Here is a 20,974-nt window from a genome sequence, read left to right as displayed (position 1 = left end):
TGAATCTCATCACCATTCCCTTTTCCCAAGAGAGATAACTAGAGGGGCTCCTCCCCACGATCCCACTCCAGCAATCACAACAACGGTTATGTATAACGTACACGGTTCACCCAGGGCCTAACCATGCCACAACCCATTCTACTTCTCACCTGTTCCCTCCTCTTTCACCTCACTTCTAACAGGCTCTATCAAAGACACTTGCAAGGGCAGCCTCTCCCCATTCCTACTTCCCATCCTTTGGGTTTCCAGCTGCAGAACATACCAGCACCCTCTCTTTAGTTCAATTCTTCCCTCTCATTCCCCCAATGGAGGAGTGGCTTCCGCAATTCTCATAATCACAGTGGGGAGAGAAACAGACAACTAGAATGGCCTATTTTCCTGGCACTCTTTTAGTTCTCCACTCACTGCCTCCTACTGCCTTTGAACTACCAGACTTAACCCCTCCCCTCCCCTCCCAAAGGGAGCAATAATAATAGCTAGCACTTACTGAGTGACAACTATGTACCAGGCATGGTTTGCTCAGCTTTTCTGGGACTCCAGCTCTCAGTCCTTGTGACACTCTCTCTCCTTTGTCAAACTTTCCATCTCTCAACTCCCTGACTCATCTCTCTTTATCTCCAACTCCATCTTCTAACCAGTTACGGGGTGATCCACTGTCATTCTTCCAGGGACCCCATCTTATGTGACTACACCCTTCAAGGATGGGCCACTCCATTTATCTGACCATCATTAGCCACTCTCAGGAATTATCTCACGGTCCAGGCTACCCTTTTCACCATCCAAGCCAGCTCTTACCACAACCACTGCCTCATCACCCCATTGCCAGTTTAGCCCTGATTCCTGGACCTTAAGAGTCCCCAGAAGTGACCCCATCCTTTTCCCCAGGTCCCAGAACCTATCCAGGCCCCAAGAATGGCCACAGCATTTCACACAGGTTACAAGAACTGCAATAAGCACTTTTACTCCAGTCTTCTGCTGCCTGATTCCTCTGTCCCCATTCCTGGCCATCTTTTCCTCCCTCCTGCCCACTCACTTGCCCACCAACTGTTTAGCAAAGCAAAACCCCCTTTATTAAGTGATTCATTCAATACGACACTCTTATTTTCTCTTGAAGGGTTCGTTTGTACTTTTAGAGCCCCAAACGCATTCTTTCTTTGGGGCCGAAAATTGCTTTACACCCTTTACTGAGAAGACGCTGGATTTTGAGTGTGAAAAACGGCTGAATCAACTTCGGAAAAAAATAAAACCGTTATACCCCAGGATCTCGCGAAGCAAGAACTGACTAGTAACTGTCACCACGCTTCCAAGGCTCATCATTCATTGGGCTATTGACCTGTCAATCACTTCTGCTAGGCCAATGAGCAGCAATCCCTGACACAAACGGCTGTTGGAGGACAGGCCAATCGCTCCCGGCTATTTGAGCCACTGGAGAAGTTCCTGATGCCCACACCTGCTGGTCTCACTGCCAGGGCCTGGGCGTCATAGGCATGAGGAATGGGGAGGGGACGGTAGCGTCAGCCTAGACCCACACGCAGGTTAGAGCCTTTGGACGGGGAAGGGGAAAAGGCTTAGCACCTACTAATGGGTTCTATTAATAGTAGTAGTGCTAGGTAGGCTGCACTGGCTGTATTCTGCCCCCACGCTTACCGTTCCCTCACTCTGTGACCCTGGGCGAGTCTCTTCCTCATCCTGGGGCTCAGTTGCCTTTTCATAAGGAGAGGGTTGATTCCCCATGATCTTTCTACTCCTTTGCTTTTGGATATTTTGGAAGACGCCCTGCCTCAAGAACGGGAGAACCCAGATTATCCACAGGCTAGTTAATTGTGAACGTCAGGGAAAGGACCAGAATACAGAAGCACTTCCAGGATCCAGAGCCAGGAGGATGCTCAAAAGGAAAGAAGGAGAGATGCCCTTCGGCCAAAGGGAGAGCTTGGAGGGTGAAGGGAAGTGGTTGCTTACCAGAAGGGCCTCTGAGTGTGAACTCAAAAAATAAAGGATGACCGAGCGTGGAGGCTCATGCCTGTAATCCCAGCACTTTGGGAAGCCAAGGCGGGCAGATCACTTGAGGACAGGAGTTCGAGACCAGCCTGGCCAATATGGAGAGACCCCGTCTCTACTAAAAATACAAAGATTAGTCAGGCTGGTGGCGGGCGCCTGTAATCCCAGCTACTTAGCTACTCGGGAGGCTGAGGCATGAGAATCGCTTGAACCCGGGAGCTGGAGGCTGCAGTGAGCCGAGATTGCACCACTGAACTCCAGCCTGGGTGATAGAGTGAGACCCTGTCTTAAAAAAAAAAAAATAGAGGAAACATTGTAGTCCACTGTCCACTCAAACAGGGTTAGGCGGAGAGGAAAAAGCTATTGAGAATGAAGAATGTCCTTTAACCCCACTTATGGATTGTTCTGATTCTTTCCTGTAGTTTCCTGATATAAGGTCCTTTTGAAACATTCATTCTCTTCTCACCAAGTTGAACGGAGATGTGTTCCCATAGTAAGAGTGAGGGCCCTGCATTTGCTGCCCTCGGTTTTCCCAACCAACACCAAGGCCTCCCCCCGTACCCCATTCATACGCCTCAGAAGCTGACAATGACTGTTGGACTTTTCCAGTGAATACCAGAACACCATTTCCTGCAGCCTGAAAAGAAGACAGTATAATTATTTGGCAGCGAGAGGTGAGCATGGGTAAGGAGGGCGGAACTCTTTCACTCACACCCACCCCTCCTCCTCTCTCCTTTCCTTTTCCCCAGATTCTTTCTCCCCAGCCCTTCCCTCCTCCCACCTCCTGAATCTAGCCCAGGCCACCAAAATTTTTTCTGCATTTCAGTCCCTCCCCAGAAGACCTGTTCCCTAGCACTGGTTCATCGTTGTCTGCTCCACTGAGAAATAACCGGCTCCCAGAAAGTTTGAGAAATTGATTTGCAGAAAGAGGGCACCAAATCAGTTTAGAGGCAGGGTCTGTAGTCAGTAGAGTTGGCAAATGCCGTTTCCCTGATCCACTGGGTATCTGAATACTTGTCATTGGCCCTTGAGAGCTCATCAACTGTGGATGTGTAATAAGCTTGTCCAGGACCAAAAGTGCCTCTTGCTGCTTAAATGTCTACCAAAAAGATTCCACTTGTCAAAGCACCTGCCTCCCTGCATTGACTTATTTTACCCTCTGTCTCCTTTTTCTCACTTTCACACTGTTCTCCTCGTTGTCTCTTTTGCTGTGCCCTTCTCTCTCTCTGGTTCGATTTCTTTTTTCCAGGCCAAGCAAGAAACCAGAGACATGGTGATGGCAGTGGCCCCAAGGAGGAGCTTTAAACCTGAGCACCACTCACAGGGGGCAGACCACCCTCCCGGCGCCAGTGCAAACGAATGTCGGCCCCCACCCAGGTCCTCAAGTGCTTTCCCAGTCATGCCCCAGCTGCCAGGTTTGTTCTCCAGGCCTACTACAGACGGGTTACCCTGACTCCACCCCCAACACCCTCCAATGATTAGAACCACCGACTCCTCCCTCCCTTGCCTGCCTCCATGGCAGGCCCCTGCAGAAACCAAACATAGTCACCTTAGACTCTGGCATACTGAGACCACGGCTTGATCCTGGACCTCTTGCCTGCCTGGCAATTTATCATTTAATAAAAATATTGTTAAAGAATATTCATGCGTCTCAAATATGTGTATTGTTTCAGAATGTAGCATCAAATTACATCCCCCCTTCTTTCTCCCCTTTTTCCCCATTGTATCTTTTCTGGGATTACAATGACAAGGAGAGGCTGAGAATGAAGGTAAATTTGGGGAAAGTGCAACAATCTCCATTTCTCAGAAGAAAACGACAATAAACTGTGCTATACACTTAAGGGCAAGGTGTTTGGGAGTGTAGATGTCCCTGTTCCCACCAACTAAGAAGATGGACCAGCCTGGCCTACATAGTGAGACCTCGTCTCTACTAAAAGTACAAAAATTAGTCGGGCATGGTGGTGCACACCTGTAGTCCCCACTATTCAGGAGGCTGAGGCAGGAGAATCTCTTGAACCCAGGAGGCGGAGGTTGCAGTGAGCCGAGATTGTGCCACTGCACTCCGGCCTGGGTGACAAGAGCGAAACTCCGTCTTTAAAAAAAAAAGAAAAGAAAAAATGTGTTTCCCTGGGCACAGGACATTGCACCGGATTGGGGAGCATTTTCCCTACTCTGTTAGGACATTATGTAAAAAAGACTGAGGGTTCTCTGTGTTATTTATAATAAAAGGCCAAAAATAGTTACATTTGAGTTGATTCATGTAGTGAACTATTGTGTAGCTGTTAAAAGGCATTTGAAGACTTTTTTCATGACAGAAGGCAAAAGGCATATTCCAAAACTGTATGTGCAGTGTGTTCGTAATTTTATAAAGTATGCGTATAGGAACTTTGCAGAAAGATAGACACCCAAATTGCCAGAAGTTGGAATTCTAGCTGATTTTTATTTTATCATTTTTTTTCCACAATGAACATTATTATCATGAGAAAAAAAGAAATCCCATATTGTAAAAGTTATTGGGTCTTCCCTGCTGGAAATGAAGAAGGAATCACAGCTGCTCTGGTAAGGGAGCTGTTAGGGCCAGTGCTCTCTGACACTGACAGCTTAGGCCAGCGGAGGTGGAAGGCCTTCATGGGAGCCAGATCCTATAATCCTGCCAACCGTAAGGAGGAGACAGATTTAGATCTGGTGGAGGACAAGGCAGTCTGTTCCTCCCTCACCACCTCCCACTCACTTTTCCTTTCTCTTACACCTTCTTTGTGCTGCAGTGACAAGCACTCTGCTCTCAAGGGCTGAAGACCTGGGTCCACATCTTGACCCTCGCACTCCCTAGATAGGTGGCTGGATGAATTTTTCAGTCCTACCAAACCTTACCCCGTTCACCTACAAGACACAAGAGCAGAAGCCTCAAATTGATCACGAGGAGCTCAATCGTACCTCAGGGACTTTGCAATTTTTTTTTTAACACGCCCACATCTTCTTAGCAGCAATTCTTTACCCTCTTTCCAGAATGTCATTCCCCCAGATTTCATGTGGTTAGTTCCTTCTTGTCATTTGGGTCTCAGAGTGGTGCCTCCTCAAGGAGTTCCTCACTCCCCTCAGTCCCTTTCCATACATTTTTTATGTTTGCTGAGCACTGATCCCTAACTAAGATTATCTTACATATTCGCTAGCTTGCTTCTTGTCTCCTGGAAATTAAATTCTTTGGGAGCAGGAATCTTGCCTGCCTTGAGCACCATTGTATCTCCGTTACCTAAAACACTGTCGCTAATTAAACGAGTCAAGTACCGTGCAATACATTTTCACCATGTTTTCTTATTTAATCTTCCCAAGAACCTCGTGTGGTTTACATATGAGAGAAAGGTTAAGAACAGAGAGGTGAAGTACAATGAGTAAGTGGCAGAACCAGAATTAGCACTCACTCTGAAACACTTTCCACTTTGCTACCCCTCCCTCCCACGCAGCTGAAGGCTGTTTTGGAGAGGGCTGGGACGGTTCAAGGGCAGGGAACATTAAGAGCCAAATTTCTGAGTCTGGAAAGTTCAAAATAGGAAAAAGACAGAACTGGGTTATGGTCATGGGAAATAGAGGGAGAAAAAGGGCTGGAAAGAGCTGGAGAAGCTTGCTTGGAGTTTAGGATCTCGAGACCATTTTATAAGTATCTGAGTGACACACATTTCCTTTCATTCATTCCGTAAACAGACATTGAACACTTCCTATGGGTTTTAAGTGGTTCGGAACTTCCCTGGAAGGGGTAGCCCCCATCCTTAAGTAAACACCTACTGTGTGCTCCATGTGGCTCAGGACACATCTAGGCTGGGAGATTGTTGCCCTTGTCCTGCCGGTGCCTGGGGTACTGCCTCGAGCCAACTGGGTGTCTGCTTAGCAGGGGTTACCTGCCCTGAGCAGAGACAGATGGGAGATTTCAGTCATCATTAAGGTTTATTGACCAGCAAGGCTGGAATTTCCCAGAGAGAGGAATTAATCTCTCTGCCGACTGAGAGCAGACATCCTGCTGGGAGTAGTTACATAAATTCTGTTGCTCAAATTAATTAGGATTGTGATTCATTTGTTTAATGAGGAAGAATCTGATGACGGCAAGAGCCAAGCCAGCCTGGCCTTTCAGAGCCCAGCCAATCCCAGGTGACACTGTGGCAGGTGGGAGGACCCGGTGGCTGGAGCAGGGTTCTGCCATGGGCAGAAGAACCTAGCCAATCAGTAAGAGGAACAAACTGAGGCAGGCAAAGGCAGCCAATCAGAATTCAGTGCTAGCTTAGAAGTGGGTCCCAGGCTTTGGAGTCTCCCGAAGCTCGTGTCTGTGTGGTCTCTCAGTTCCCAAGCATGAAAGGATCTCTCAGCTTCATTCAGAGTCTTACACCCTCCTCTTTTTCCAAGCTGTGGAGAAAAACTTCTGACCCGAGATCACCTCAGCAGCACTCCCAGGACCCATCCAGCCATTTCCCCCATCCCCAAAGTTTGCAGGAGGAAGTGTTATTTCACTAAAGCAAAAACCTGTTGCCTGAAGCATTTAGAAATATTCTTCTCTTTCTCCTACCTCTATTTACAAAGTGACCCCTCCCTTCTACCCAAAATGCCCTGCCTGTTCAAGGTAAGCCCCAAATCCCACCAGCATCACTTCACTCTACCTGTGTGGCCCCTGCTGGCCTGGATCTTAGCTTCCTTAAGACTTGGGTCTCAGCTGCGGTAATACTGGTGAGAGACAGGATGGTTGCTGGATGAGGGTAGCCACGGTGGGGAGGGAGAGATGCAGAAACTCCACACAGCCCCAGGGGTCATGATTCATATCATAGTGTATGTGATGGTGCCCTCTGGGATAGAACAGAAAAGGTGCTTCCTGAAGGTGTGTTTCCTGGTGACCCTGAAGAAAAGAGGCCAGAGTCAGCAAATGTTTGGGAAGCCAGAAGGATTTGGTGATGGACTAGATGTTGAGGAAGAAGAAAGGAGAATAATGCAAATTTGGGGACTTATGAATTCACACCAACATCTGCAGAAGGCCCCAGGGAGCCTTGTTTTCTTTCAAGGCTCCCCCACCTCTTATTGTGACAGACCAGACTGGTGTACCTTGATAAATCATGAGTTGGACACAACAGGACCTGTGATGAAGCAGGAGTATTGTCAAGGGCGGGTGCTTGGCTGCTCCAAGGCCTTCGTCTTCTCTGCAAACCGGGCTGAGAAGCTTCACCCGGAACCCGGGTCAGTTGTGCCTCAGTTAGAGAATGTGTAGCCACAAAGGGCCACTGGTCTAGGAACCAAAAGTCTAAAATGGAGTGAGCTAGGACAGATCTTGTCAACTCTCTGGGCCTCACTTTCCTCGTCCTTGAAAGGTGTCTACGGTCTGCCCTGAGGAGAATAGAGCTTCTGCTCTTGCTCCCTGTAGATGATCGCCCGTCAGCTGCTAGAGAGATCTTTTGTAAATCTAAGTCAGACCTTGTTACTTCCTATATTTTAAATCCCTCTAAAGCCTTTTCAACACATTCAGAATTTCTAAAAAACACAAAAAAAGAGAAACTAATCCTTGGCTAAGGAGGCCCATGTGATCTAGCCCCTGCCTGACTCTCAGCTCCCCTCCTCCGCAGCACCCGTCCCTCACCCCACTCTGCCCACGCCAGCACTCCTTCTGATCCTTGAATCCAAGCCCACTCAAATCATAAGGCCTTTGCACTGACTGGTCTCTGTCCCTGGGGCATCTTTCCCCAGCTCTTTACATGGGTGGAAACTTAATTCTTTCACTGCTTAAATGTCACCTTCTTGGACAGACTTTCCCCAACTAATCTAAAGTAGCCCAGGCTCCATCCATTACCCTAATTTTTCACTGTAACACTTTTTACTACCCTTCTTTTATTGGTTTGTTGTCTACCTTCCTCACCTGGAATTTAAGGTCCACGAGCCCAAGGGCCTTCCCCATGGCATCAGTCAGGGTCCAGACAAGAGAACAGGAACTGCACTAGATATTTCAGAGGTGTCATTTAATAAAAGGAGTTAGTTTAAATAAAACATATTAGAGGAAGAAGAAAAATCTAAAAGCGAACACTGAAGTAAGACAGAGGTAATAACCACAAGAAGTAGTGTGTGTTGTCAGAATATACGTGCTGAGGCTGGGCACGGTGGCTCACACCTGTAGTCCCAGCACTTTAGGAGGCTGATGCAGGAGGATCGCTTCAGGTCAGGAGTTCAAGACCAGCCTAACCAACATAGCAAAACCCCATCTGTACTAAAAATACAAAAATTAACCGAATGTGGTGGTGGGTGCCTGTAATCCCAGCTACTTGGGAGGCTGAGGCAGGAGAATCATTTGAACCCAGGATGTAAAGGTTGCAGTGAGCCGAGATTGTGCCACTGCTCTCCAGCCTGGGCAACAGAGTGAGACTCCATCTCAAAAAAAAAAAAAAAAGGTGGGATTTGGAGCAGAGATACAACAGCAGAATGACTAGTATACCTGTCTTGTAGAGTTCCTTAGCGCCATGCTGGAAGAGTGCTTGGCCTCTAGTAGACGATCAAATATTTGTTGAATGGATGGATGAAAAATGAACCATGCACCTTATACAGTGTTAGTAGCTAGGGGTGCAGAAAGGAAACACACACTCTAACCTCAAGTGGCCCACACTCTAGTAAGAGAAACGGGCATTGTTTATGGTTCAGAATAAGTGTAACAAGAGAAGTACCTGCAGTGTACTTTGGAAGCACAGAAGAGAGACTCGTGATGGCCAAGGACAAAGAGGAATTAGTGAGACACAGAGGGAAGCTGAGGGTCAAAGGTGTGAGGTTGCAGAGCACATTAGGGCTGGGAACAGTTCATACAAAGTCAGAGAGCTTGGAGAGAGTATGACTCAAGTAGTTCATGACAGTGGAGCATCCATAGGACATCAGGGAGAGCTGAGCCTGGGAAGCTCAAGTCCAGCTCATGAAGGCCTCATATGTCATGCTCAAGGTCAAGGAGCACTGGCCAGGGTTTGACCTCAAGACAAAGGAGCACCGGCCAAGGTTTATGAGCAGGACAGCACATGATCAGAGAGTAACATGATCAGATCTGAGGAGTATGAGTTTGCAGGGAGAAGAACGAAGACTGGAGCCCAGTTAGAAAGTTGTTAGAATAGTCCTGGGTAAAAAGGATGCTGCCTGAGTCCATTCCTGCTGCTATAAACAAAATACTTTAGACCAGATAATTTGCAAATTACAGAAATGCATTTCTCACAGTTCCGGAGGTCAAGGTGTCAGTAGATTTGGTGTCTGGTGAGGGCTTGCTCTCTCCTTCCAAGAAGACACCTTGTTCCTATACCCTCCAGAGGGGATGAACCCTATGTCCTCGCATGGCAAAAGGATGAGAAGGGCCAGGCAGCTCTCTGAAGCCTCTTTTTTTGAGATGGAGTTTTGCTCGTGTTGCCCAGGCTGGAGTGCAATGGCACGATCTCAGCTCACTGCAACCTCCGCATCCTAGGTTCAAGGGATTCTCCTGCCTCAGCCTCCCAAGTAGCTAAGATTACAGGTGCCTGCCACCATGCCCAGCTAATTTTTGTATTTTGAGTAGAGACAGGGTTTCACCATGTTGGCCAGGCTGGTCTTGAACTCTTGACCTCAGGTGATCCACCCTTCTCAGCCTCCCAAAGTGCTGAGATTACAGGCGTGAGCCACCGTGCCCAGCCTCTGAAGCCTCTTTCACAAGAGCATTAATCCCATTCCCAAGGGCAGAACCCTCATGACTTAATCAGTTCCCAAAAGGCCACACCTGTTAATACCACCACAATGGGGATTAAGTTTCAACGTGAATTTGGAGGGACACAAACATTCAAGCCTTAACAGATAGGTACTCATCTAATTGTATACTTTCCATGGATGTAGTTTGCTATTCGTAGTTTATACCTCAATAAAGTTGGATTAAAACAAGAAATAAATGGTGGGAATCTGAGCAGAGGCTGTGAGGGCTGAGGACCAAAGGAGGGGAAGGAAGAACTGCTGAGGAGCTGGGATCACTCAGCCTGTAAACTGTCACGGGATAACCCAGGCTCTGGTACCTGAGAGTCAGCCAGGTCGTTGCATCGTCCCCTCACAAACGTGTAAGACTTCGGAGTTGGAAAGGGCCTTCAGAGAATACATCAGTGTCCCAAGAGGAAACAGAACTCTGCTCAAATAGTTCAAGTGGAGAGACTTTACTGAGGAGGTACTATTTACAGAAGGCTGGATTAAAGAAACCAAGAAGAATGTTGAGAAACCCAGAGACTGCAAACTGCTGTGTATTAGTGTGTTCTCGCATTGCTATAAAGAAATACCTGAGACTGGGTTATTTATAAAGAAAAGAGGCCCAGGCATTGTGGCTCATGCCTGTAATCCCAGCACTTTGAGAGGCCGAGGCAGGCATATCACTTGAGGTCAGGAGTTCGAGACCAGCCTGGCCAACATGGTGAAACCCTGTCTCTACTAAAAATACAAAAATTAGCCTGGCGTGGTGGGGGGCACCTGTAATCCCAGCTCCTCGGGAGGCTGAGGTGGGAGAATTGCTTGAACCCGGGAGGTGGAGTTTGCAGTGAGCCGAGAACATGCCACTGCACTCCAGCCTGGGCCACAAAGCAAGACTCTGTCTCAAAAACAAGAGGTTTCATTGGCTCACAGTTCTGCAGGCTGTACAGGAAGCATGGCACCATCTGCTTCTGGGGAGACCTCAGGGAACTTATAATCATGGCAGAAGGCAAAGCCAGAGCAGATGTTCACATGGCCAGAGCAGGAGGAAGAGAGGGTGGAGGTGCTACACACTTTTAAACAACCATATCTCGTGAGAACCCTATCGTGAGAACAGCACTAGGGGAATGGTGCTTAAGCATTAAAACTGCCCCCATGATCCAATTACCTCCCACCAGGCCCCACCTCCAACATTGGGGATTATAATTTCACATGAGATTTGGGCAGGGACACAGATCCAAACCATATCATGCTGGAAACCACCCATGGGCCTAAAGGAGGTTTACTGGATCCCACTGAGGCCTGGAGCAGTGGGAAGGACTGCTGGGCAGAAGCTATAACCGGGCAGAAGGGCACTGGCCAAACCCTGCATCAAAGCAGAGAGGTAGCAGGGAAGAAATACTCTCCACCCTCTCTTCTCCCACCCTCCAGCCTCCTGCCTGTGTCTCCCAGTAGCCAAATCATACTGGAGCCAATAGGCATAGGAACCCATTGATTCATTCCACAGGGATCAGCCTTCTGAGGCACAGAGCAATGCTAAGAAGGAGAGACAATGAATCGAAGAGGACAAGTGGAGAACAACAGCATCATGCACTGCAATTTCCACCCTGTTGTTTTTCCCCAGAAGAAGCCTCAGAGAGTGGAGGCAACCTGCCAAAGCACATGTAGCAAGTTAGGACAGGGCCCTTAGCTCCTCTTCCTTGGGGCCCAGGCTCCTTGCACACTGGGCCTGCACTGAGGCAGCCAGGTAGGATGCCCCATTGTCTTGGAGCTGCAGCTGCAGGTCCCAATTAGCCAGAGGAAGGCAGCTGAGCAAGAGCAGCAGTGGGCAGGGCCAGGAAAGATGGACATCCAAGGGCTGGCCACGCACCCTCAATGTCAGGAAGGTAATAGACACTTGCTTCCTTGTCTTATGATTTGCTACCTGCCCCCTGGTCCCCATTTCCTCTCTTGAGCCCTCCCTAGACCTGGGGATAGGAACCCAGACCTAGGATTGGCAGGAACAAGGGGAGGAGACTCTGCTTCCCTGGTAGCCAGCCCTGCTCATCGATTCCCTAGAGCTGCTCACTGATCCAGCACAAGATGGTTTAATTGAAGTCATTACAATAAATGGTGCAGAAAAGCAACACCCTTTGTCTGCCAGGAGCCTCAGAGAAATGGGAGAGGGAGCTGGGAAACCCAGCAGCAGCAACTGCAGTTAGATGATGACGCAAAGGGATGAGACTAAAGCGTCACAGAGTCCTGAGTTCGAAGCCTGACCGGTGACTTACAAGTTACCTGACCTTAGTCAAGTCCCTTTATCTTCCCGAGCTTCTATGCCCTAGCCTAGGAAAATGGGAATATTGTAACCTGTCCTCCCAGGCCCTGCATGACCCTGGGCCCTGCCTGAATCTCCAGCTCCATCTCCCACCACTTCTTACCTCTCCTATCACTCTGTGGTTACCCAGGTGAGTTGCTGTTCCCTGCCAGTCCTCATACTTCACTCACATGGATCTCTCCCCTGAAATACCCTTCTCATTCCTTCCTTGAGTAATTCCTACCACCTTTCAAGATTCAGATCGAGAGTCACCTCCTCCAGGAATACTCTCTATGCCCAGCCCTCCTTCCCCTGAGTGCCTCTAGCACACCCTAACTGTGACACCCATTTGGCATTTGACGCTCCCTCTCGTGCACAGCAGTCTTTCTCTCTCTCTATGGCTTATCTTCTCATGGAGATAAATGTGGGAGCTGTGTCTTCTCTTTCTCATCTTCACATGCCTAATACATGCCTAACATTACAATTGTGTTGGAGTTGGGGGTACTGAGGGGCAGAGATTCAGAGCCCAGAGGTGGGCACAGCCAGGATGCAGCCAGCACTGGTAGATAATAACTCCCATGTAGCCACAAAGCTCCCTTCCCAAATAGTTAGGATGGTACATCCACCATATGTTCTTGTCTTCAGCATGGAACACAGCCTCCTCTGTGCCCAGGACCAGCTGGCTCTCTGCTCGGCTCCATAAACTAATATCTGATTCAGTATCAGAGGACAGAGGATCCAAGTTGTGAAATCATAAAATGTCAGCACCAAACATTCTAATGTAGCAAAAGTGATGTCTCAGTACCTCCAGTATACATCATAAGAAGCCTCATCACTTCCACTTGTGTCTCTTGGGATGCTCTCTTTCAGAATCCAGGTGCCCTACCATGACAAGCCCAAGCCACGTGGAGGAGCCATGTCTAGGGACTCCAGTTAACACTCTCAGCTGAGTTCTCAGCTGACAGTCAGCATCAACTGCCAGCCACCTCTGCCTAAAAGTGGGCCATCTTGGGCATCCGGCCCAGTCAAGCCTTCAGATGAGTCCAGTCCCAACCACTATCTCACACAACCACACGAGAGACACCAAGAACCCCCAGTGGAGTCCAGTCAGCCCATGGAACTATAAGAAATAATAAATTATTGTTTTACAGTACTAAAACAATGTTTAAAGAAATGTAATCGCAATGTCATCTTACTTATGAGAAGCAGAAGCTCAGAAATGCCACATGGCATTATCTTAGGCATTATTATGAAACTATCCAAGGTCATACAGTAAGTTAGAGGCAGAGTACAGGGCAGCTAACTGTTGTCACCCATCATCAGCCTCAGAGATGATGAAGGGAAGTGAGCTCTCTAGGGTAGGAGTAGAGGGGGAGAGAAGGAAGCTAAATTGTGTAGGAAACATCCCAAGTTACTTCTGTTTAAGAAGAAACTGTTTCAAATGTATATGTATTTTTTTTAATTTTAAAAGAGTGTCTTATGACTTCTCAGAATTTACAGAGTTCGTGGTTCTATATTTCAGCCTTGAGTTCATTGTTTTTTCTTCCCTCTTGAGATAATTAGCCCTCAGCTTACCTGAGTACATTTTTCATGTCAGGAAGACAATGGCTTCAAAGGAAGGGAAAGGGCAGCCCTACAGGAGGCCCAGAAAAGAAGGCCAGGTGACCAAAGCAAAGCCTCCTCGGAAAACATTCACATTTCCTGAATGATCTGTCATCAAAAATGCATGTGCAAGCAGGAAGGCAACTAACAGAGTCAGGGCAAACGAAGCCAGGCTGGCCCCTGCCCCCAACCATGCTGGGAGGACTTCGATCTGAAAAACATCCACACCCAGGACAAAAGCAACTCTCCTTCCCCAAATCACTGCCATCTATTTGGCAAAACCATAAGTCCAAAGGAAAATCTTGGATTTGGCTTTTTTTTTCAGGCCCCTAAATTTAAGCAACATTAATTTTTTAAAGGCCTGTCCTGCTCTCTATACTGCAATGGAAGATTCAGGTGAGCAGCATTTCATGGTAAGATTAGAACCAAGCCATTCTGTTCTTAATTCTTACCTGGGAGTTGATGTGAAAAGGTGTTGGATTCACAAGTGGACAGTCCTGGGACTGGGCCCAGTATTCCCTTGTTGTTTGTTCTGGAGCATTGCTGTGAGAAGCCATCATTTTTTGTTTATGTCCCTGGGGCTTTATTTATTTCACCTTGTGTTTAATCTTCCCAGCAACCCTATGAAGGAAGTGTATTACCTCAGTTCAAGGATAAGGAAATTAAGTCTCAAAAAGAAACACACACTCCGAATAACAGAGATTGGATTCAAACCTTGGCCTGCCCAATTCCAGAGATCTGTTCTAATATGGTTTTGCTGTGTCCCCACCCAAATCTCATCTTGAATTCCCCCTTGTTGTGGGAGGGACATAGTGGAAGGTCATTGAATCACGGGGGCAGGTCTTTCCCAGGCTGTTCTGATGATAGTGAATAAGTATCATGGGCTCTGATGGTTTTAAAAAGGGGAGTTTCCCTGCACAAGCTCTTCTTTTCTTGTCTGCTGCCATGTGAGATGTGCCTTTCACCTTCCACCACGATTGTGAGGCTTCCCCAGCCACGTGGAACTGTAAGTCCATTAAACCTCTTTCTTTTGTAAATTGCTCAGTCTTTCGTATGTCTTGATCAGCAGCATGAAAACAGACTAAAACATACTCTTCCCTGTATACTGCTTCTATCAGTTTCATACTGCCATAACAATGCTGTGAAATAAATAATCACAAAACCTCAGTGGTATAGAATAGTAAGGCTTTATTGCTCATAGGTCTGGGATGGTTGGCTAGGTGGTTCTGCTGATCATGGCTGGGCTCACTAACATGCTTAGGTCTTGATTGGCATCGACTGACCTAGGCTGGCCTCAACTGGGACCGCTAGGATGACTCAGCTCTGCTCCAAGAGTCTCTAATCCTAGCCCAAGCATGTTCTCATGGCAATGGCACAGGTATAAGAGAGAAGGCAAACATGATTAGTTGCGCAAATATTTTTCAAGCTTTTGCTTACATCACATTTGCTGTTATTATCCTATTGGCCAGAGCAAGTTATATTGCTGAACCCACAATCAGAAAAGGACATTGCAGATGAATGGCAAAAGGTGTGGGTACAGGGAAGGGTAGAGAATTGGAAGGAGTTTTGCAATCTACTGCATGATCTTGGGTAAGTTACAGTCCCCTCTCAGAGCCTCTGCTCCTGCATTTTTTTAATAGGATGGTATTACTTTGTAGGGCAGCTGAGATCATTAAATAAGATAAGCTGTGTGAAACACTAGCAAATTGAGAAGTACCCTTTCTACTGATGTATTTCAAGTGTACAAGCCTGGGGGTGTTTGCACACATTAACAGAGATACATGAAAACCTCAGTGTCTGTTTCCAGAGGCCAGAGGATTGTACCCAAGTCTCAGAGGTGAGATGAGCCAATCACTGAGATGATAAACAAGAATTGTAGAAAGAGAATAAATCAAGGAAGAAAACAATAAGTAAATGATGTAATTAAAGTTACTCTTGAAGAACCTATCAAGGAGAGAATGAGTCAGCGGCAAGTTGAAGCGATGAATCAGGCACAATGTCATGTTTCTAGAATTCTTGTCTATTTCAAGAAAGCCTGATGTCCCAGTTAAAAGAGCACCTTGAGCCTGTAGCAACAACATCTGGAAGGAAACACTCTTGTAATTTTAATTTCTCCTGGGTGCCACCACTAACAACAGGAGCCGCAGCCGGGTAGCACAGAGTAGGCACTCCGTAAAATCTCTCGTGGGAGGAGTTGAAAACTACAGCATTACCTCAAATGTATTCAAGATGATTTTATTTTATTTATTTTTATTTTTTGCTGGATTTTAAACATTGTTTTTATGGGTATGATGTAACTGAAAATATAACCACCATAACATACTTAAACCAAAAAACAGGTATTCAAACCATAGGTCTTATGTCAATTCACATCAGTCTTTTTTATTTTTTATTTGTTTTAGAAACAGGATCTCGCTATGTTGCTCAGGCTGGTCTCGAACTCCTGGGCTTCAGGGATTCTCCTGCCTCAATCACAGCCTCCAAAGTCGCTGAGATTACAGGGGCTCACCACCGTGCCAGCCAGTTCAGTTTTTGAGGTAAAAACAAGTGCAATCAAAAAGAAAAACACTGACAAATGTGTTAGAGTGGAGCATATTCCAAATAAGAATCACAAGCCTAGAAGATGGACTTCTGGAGAGTTCAGAGACTTACAGGCTAAAGATGACAGGCCTCGAAGTGAGCCTGACCCACTGTATACAGAGGCTGGATTTGGTCAGGCAGTTTCTTGGGACTCAAAAAGAGTAGAATCAAACCAGAAACAAAAGAACAAAATTTCCAGAGGCTGGGGTCTTGGGTATGCAGACTGATCAGACCTGAGTGCTGTTGCCCAGTTCTGGGCCTTCTTTTCCTCCTCCAGCTTTATTGAGGTTTAATTGACAAAAATTATATATACTTAAGGTGTACAATGTGATTTTTGATATGTGTATATATTGCAAAATGTTCACCACACTCAAGCCGATTATCTAACATATCCATCACCTCACATAGTTCCTTTTTTTTTTTTTTTTCTTTAAGACAGGGTCTCACTGTGTCGTCCAGGCTGGAATGCAATGATGTGATCTTGACTCACTGCAACCTCAGCCTCCTGGCTAAAGCAATCCTCTTGCCTCAGCCTCCCGAGTAGCTGGGACTACAGGGACATACCACTACATCTGGCTAATTTTTTGTACTTTTAGTAGAGGCAGGGTTTTGCCATATTGCCCAGGCTGGTCTCAAACTCCTGGGTTCAAGCGATCTGCCCACCTCGGCCTCCCAAAGTCTATTTTTTTCTTTCTTTTTTTTTTTTTTTTTTGATGAGAACAATTAAGATTTACTCCCAGCAAATTTCAAATACACTATACACTATTGTTAATTGTAGTCACCATTAGATCTCCCGAACTTATTCTGCATATCTGGAACTTTGTACCCATAGACCAACCTGTTCTCATATCCCCCACCCTCCAGCCCCTGGCAACCACCATTCTACTCTCCGCTCCTAAGCGTCTACTTTTTTTATATTCCACATATTAGTGAGATCGTGCAGTATTTGTTTAAGGAGATTTTAAATTATTTTTGCAAAGGAATTTCCTGTGCAATATGCTATTTGACTGCCACAACGAGGCTGTGAATTCAGTGCAGGACAATGTGAATCACTCTACAGACAAGAACTGGGGCTCATACGGTGCCCCTGTTAGCAGCAAGACACAGGTCAAAAGCCTCTTAGGCTCTCTTATCTGAACTAACAGAGAACTGTATTCCAACTATTGGTAACCTCATTCAGATTATTTTACGCTCTGTAAGAAATAACACTGAACGCTTATTGAGCGCTTACTTTATAAGCATAGTAGCTCATTTAATCCTCGTCACAAACTGAGAAATTGATCCATGTGGGTTCCTTCCATGTCACAGATAAGGGGAAAATGGAGCTCAGAGATTTAAGCCACCTGCCAGAGGTCACATGACCCACAAAAGGTGAGCCAGGGTTCACACTCAGGTCTGCGTGACCCCACACACCAAGCTCAACACTGCCGTTACGGATAAACTTGCCCCCCTCCACACGCACACACATATGTTTTGCCCAGTTACTCAGAAAACACATTTTCTCACCTGTATTTTGCACTTCACTTTGCCTGCCCAGCCACTGCCTCTAACTGACACAACTCAAGGCATGGGGCAAGCGATATTGGCTCAGGAAACCTGAGCTGTGACCCTGAGCTGCTGACAGAATGTCTGATATTTATAGCAACTTAGAGGCAAGCACCAGGAAAAGTGTGTTCTGGACTATTGCAGATGTCCTCAGGGAGAGAGAAAACATCTCTATGAAAAATCGTGTGGGATGCTTAACTGATGGAACATCAAACGTGAAAAGACAGTTCAATGAGTTTGCATCCTGGTTAAAAAATAATAGTAAAAGGATGACCCAGTCAACCTCTGTGGATAACATTCTTCAAACTTTTAGGATATAGCCACAGGAGAAGACCCATCACTAACTGAATTTATAAATTGCCGCCCTGCCCTTTAACTATTTTACTTATGCATTTTTTTATTGATTTAGATCTGTCCCATTCCACTAAGGATTTAAGGCTAAAGATTTAAGTTGTGAAGACGATGATGGATTGATTCTATGAATGGCCACATTTTTTTATGCCTCCCTTTTCCCTTGTCCTTGGGCAGTGTCCTCCCACTCTGACTCTGTGCTTGGCCCTGTGACTTGCTTTGGCCAATGGTACAGCAGCAAACTTGATGCAAACACAACTTGAAAAAGAAGAGGACAGCCAAGTCATCCCAGCCAAGGCCACCCTGGACAAGCCAGTCTCTTGCCAAGCTGCCAGTGACCACAGAGTCCAATTAACAACAGCCAGTCCTGGCCCAGGTCAGCAGAACTACCCATAGACCCATGAGAAAGAACAGACTATCATTTAAAGCTGTGGGTTTGGGCGTGGTTTGTTGCACAGCAATAACTAACTAATACAGAAACTTATATTCTACAAAAATGCTATTAATCAACAAGCATATTAAGATGCAATCTTGGCCTGGCGCAGTGGCTCCCACCTGTAAACCCGGTACTTTGGGAGTCCAAGGCGGGCGGATCACCTGATGTCAGGAGTTCGAGACCAGCCTGGCCAACATGGCAAAACCTCGTCTCTACTAAAAATACAAAAATTAGCTGCACGTGGTGGCTGGCGCCTGTAATCCCAGCTACTCAGGAGGCTGGGGTAGGAGAATTGCTTGAACCTGAGAGGTGGAGGTTCCAGTGAGTCGAGATCGTGCCATTGCACTCCAGCCTGGGTGACAAGAGTGAAACTCCATCTAAGAAAAAAAAAAATATGATCTCCACCTGCTAGAAGATTTGTATTTACTCATGTCAAGAGAGAAAAAGGAAAAATACCAGCAAGATCTAATTAAACTATGTTGAAATTGTTTATATCCTATTCCCTCTACCAGGCCAAGCTCATATGCCAACTTCTTCATGGAACCTTTCACTCCTCCATCTCTTTGCCAAGTCGAAATGTTAACTTCTGCTTCTCTGGGATACTTCGGACCTTTGTTTAAAGCTCTCCCATCTGCTTTTTGCACTATGTTTAGGGTTATGGCTGAATGGGAATAGGTCTGTCTCTTCCACTACTGGTAAAATTGGTTCTTGCTTAGCATGATGTGGGCTCCCCACATGTGGCACAGTGACTTGCACATGTATGAGCAATCTTGATCAATGTTTGTTGAATGAATAGGCAAATAACTATTGTAAGAGTTTAGCATAAGGGAAAACTCAAACAGAAGTGTGGCAGTCAGGGAGGGTTGAATTAAGGAAGCAGGAGTTAAGGTGCTTGACAGGGGCCTCCCATTAAGAACTCATAGAATTCATGGACAGAAGAACTTAGATGAGGAAAAATTTACATCTTTAAATTCACTGATCTCTAACCGAAACTTCACATTTTCTTCCATTATAAATGTAGGCTACAAATCACAGAAGAAGATGTAACAGATACTTTCCTGTCACACATAATATGGCAGATATTGGAGAGAGGAACAAAATATCATTTATGTTCATCACTACTGTACTTTGAAATTATAGTGGCTTTTTGGCCAGGCATGGTGGCTTATGCCTGTAATCCCAGCACTTTGGGAGGCAGAGGCAGGTGGATCACTTAAGCCCAGGAGTTTGAGACCAGCCTGGGCGAGACCTCATCTCTACAAAAGATATAAAATTTAGCCAGATATGGTGGCATGTGCTTGTGGTCCCGGGTACTCAGGAGGCTGAAGTGGGAGCATCTCTTGAGCCCAAGAGTTCGAGGCTGCAGTGAGCCAAGCTCATGCCACTGGACTCCAGCCTGGGTGACAGAGAGAGACCCTGAAAAAAGAAAAAGAAAAGAAAAAGAAAGAAAGAAAGAAAGAGAGAGAGAGAGAAAGAAAAAGAAAGAAAGAAAGAAAGAAAGAAAGAAAGAAAGAAAGAAAGAAAGAAAGAAAGAAAGAAAGAAAGAAAGAAAGAAAGAAAGAGAGAGAGAGAGAGAGAAAGAGAAAGAGAGAGAGAGAGAAGGAAGGAAGGAAGGAAAGAAGGAAGGAAGGAAGAAAGGAAGGAAGGAAGGAAAAGAGAAAAGAAATTATGGTGGTTTTTTTATGTTAATAAAGAAGGACAGTATTCTTATATCATAAATTTGGTTTTTTGAATAGTTACTGTTTTCTGTTTCTTTTATAATCCTGTGTATTTTATATCTTTCAAATCATTTTTTGGAAGAGAGGCCTAATAGGCTTTATCAGACCATTAAATGGTGCCCATGGCACAAAAGTGGTTAAGAGCTCCCTGCCTTGGAGAATAGGAAGATGGTTATTACAATGATGGGAGAGAAGTATATATCCCAAATAGATGACCAGAACAGCATAAACCAAGATAGGTGGGGAACAGTATGAGATGCACGGCGGGATGGAATGTGCCTCCCCTCCCCATCCTTGAGGAGAGAGTCTCCTTGGCAAGATTAAGTAAAAAGACAGCGACTTTATTAGCATAATAATGCATCACAGGAGCAAGAGAATAGTTGGTTTGTTTCAGACATGCTCTAAGAATCTGGAGAATTTAAATTCTTCAGGCTCTAACGTCTCCTCTGCAGGATGGAGCCGAGACTCTGAGGAGAGGGCTGAACTGTGAACCTAGAAGTACCATCTCCCCCTGCACACACCTTTGGTCAAGTCGACCCCAAGAAGAAGGACAAGTCCTCTGCCCGGTGATGGCCTGGTTTTGGGAGACTGATGGGACAAAGGATGCTTTGCACGATCCTTGGTCTCTGAGCAAATCTATAATGGGTTAACACCAAGACTCTCTTTTTGAAAAATGTGACTGTGACAGTGTGCCCTCCCAGATATTCCAGGCATAACACAGGAATGACTGCATGTTTGGGGACAGTGCGGAGGCCATTC

General features: G+C 46.2%; 1 long non-coding RNA gene across 1 annotated transcript; it reads left to right on the top strand.

The window, feature by feature from the left end:
• The first annotated feature begins 1,386 nt into the window (after positions 1–1,386).
• Positions 1,387–3,641, top strand: LOC112607063. The gene is made up of 3 exons (XR_003115731.1): positions 1,387–1,535; positions 2,578–2,672; positions 3,248–3,641. It is a non-coding gene; the product is annotated as an uncharacterized LOC112607063 (long non-coding RNA).
• Positions 3,642–20,974: the final 17,333 nt, after the last annotated feature.

This window comes from Theropithecus gelada, chromosome 14 (assembly GCF_003255815.1).
Source record: "Theropithecus gelada isolate Dixy chromosome 14, Tgel_1.0, whole genome shotgun sequence".
Lineage (NCBI taxonomy): Eukaryota > Metazoa > Chordata > Mammalia > Primates > Cercopithecidae > Theropithecus > Theropithecus gelada.
Note: the sequence above shows the minus strand (reverse complement) of the source record. Positions and strands in the feature narration are given on the sequence as shown.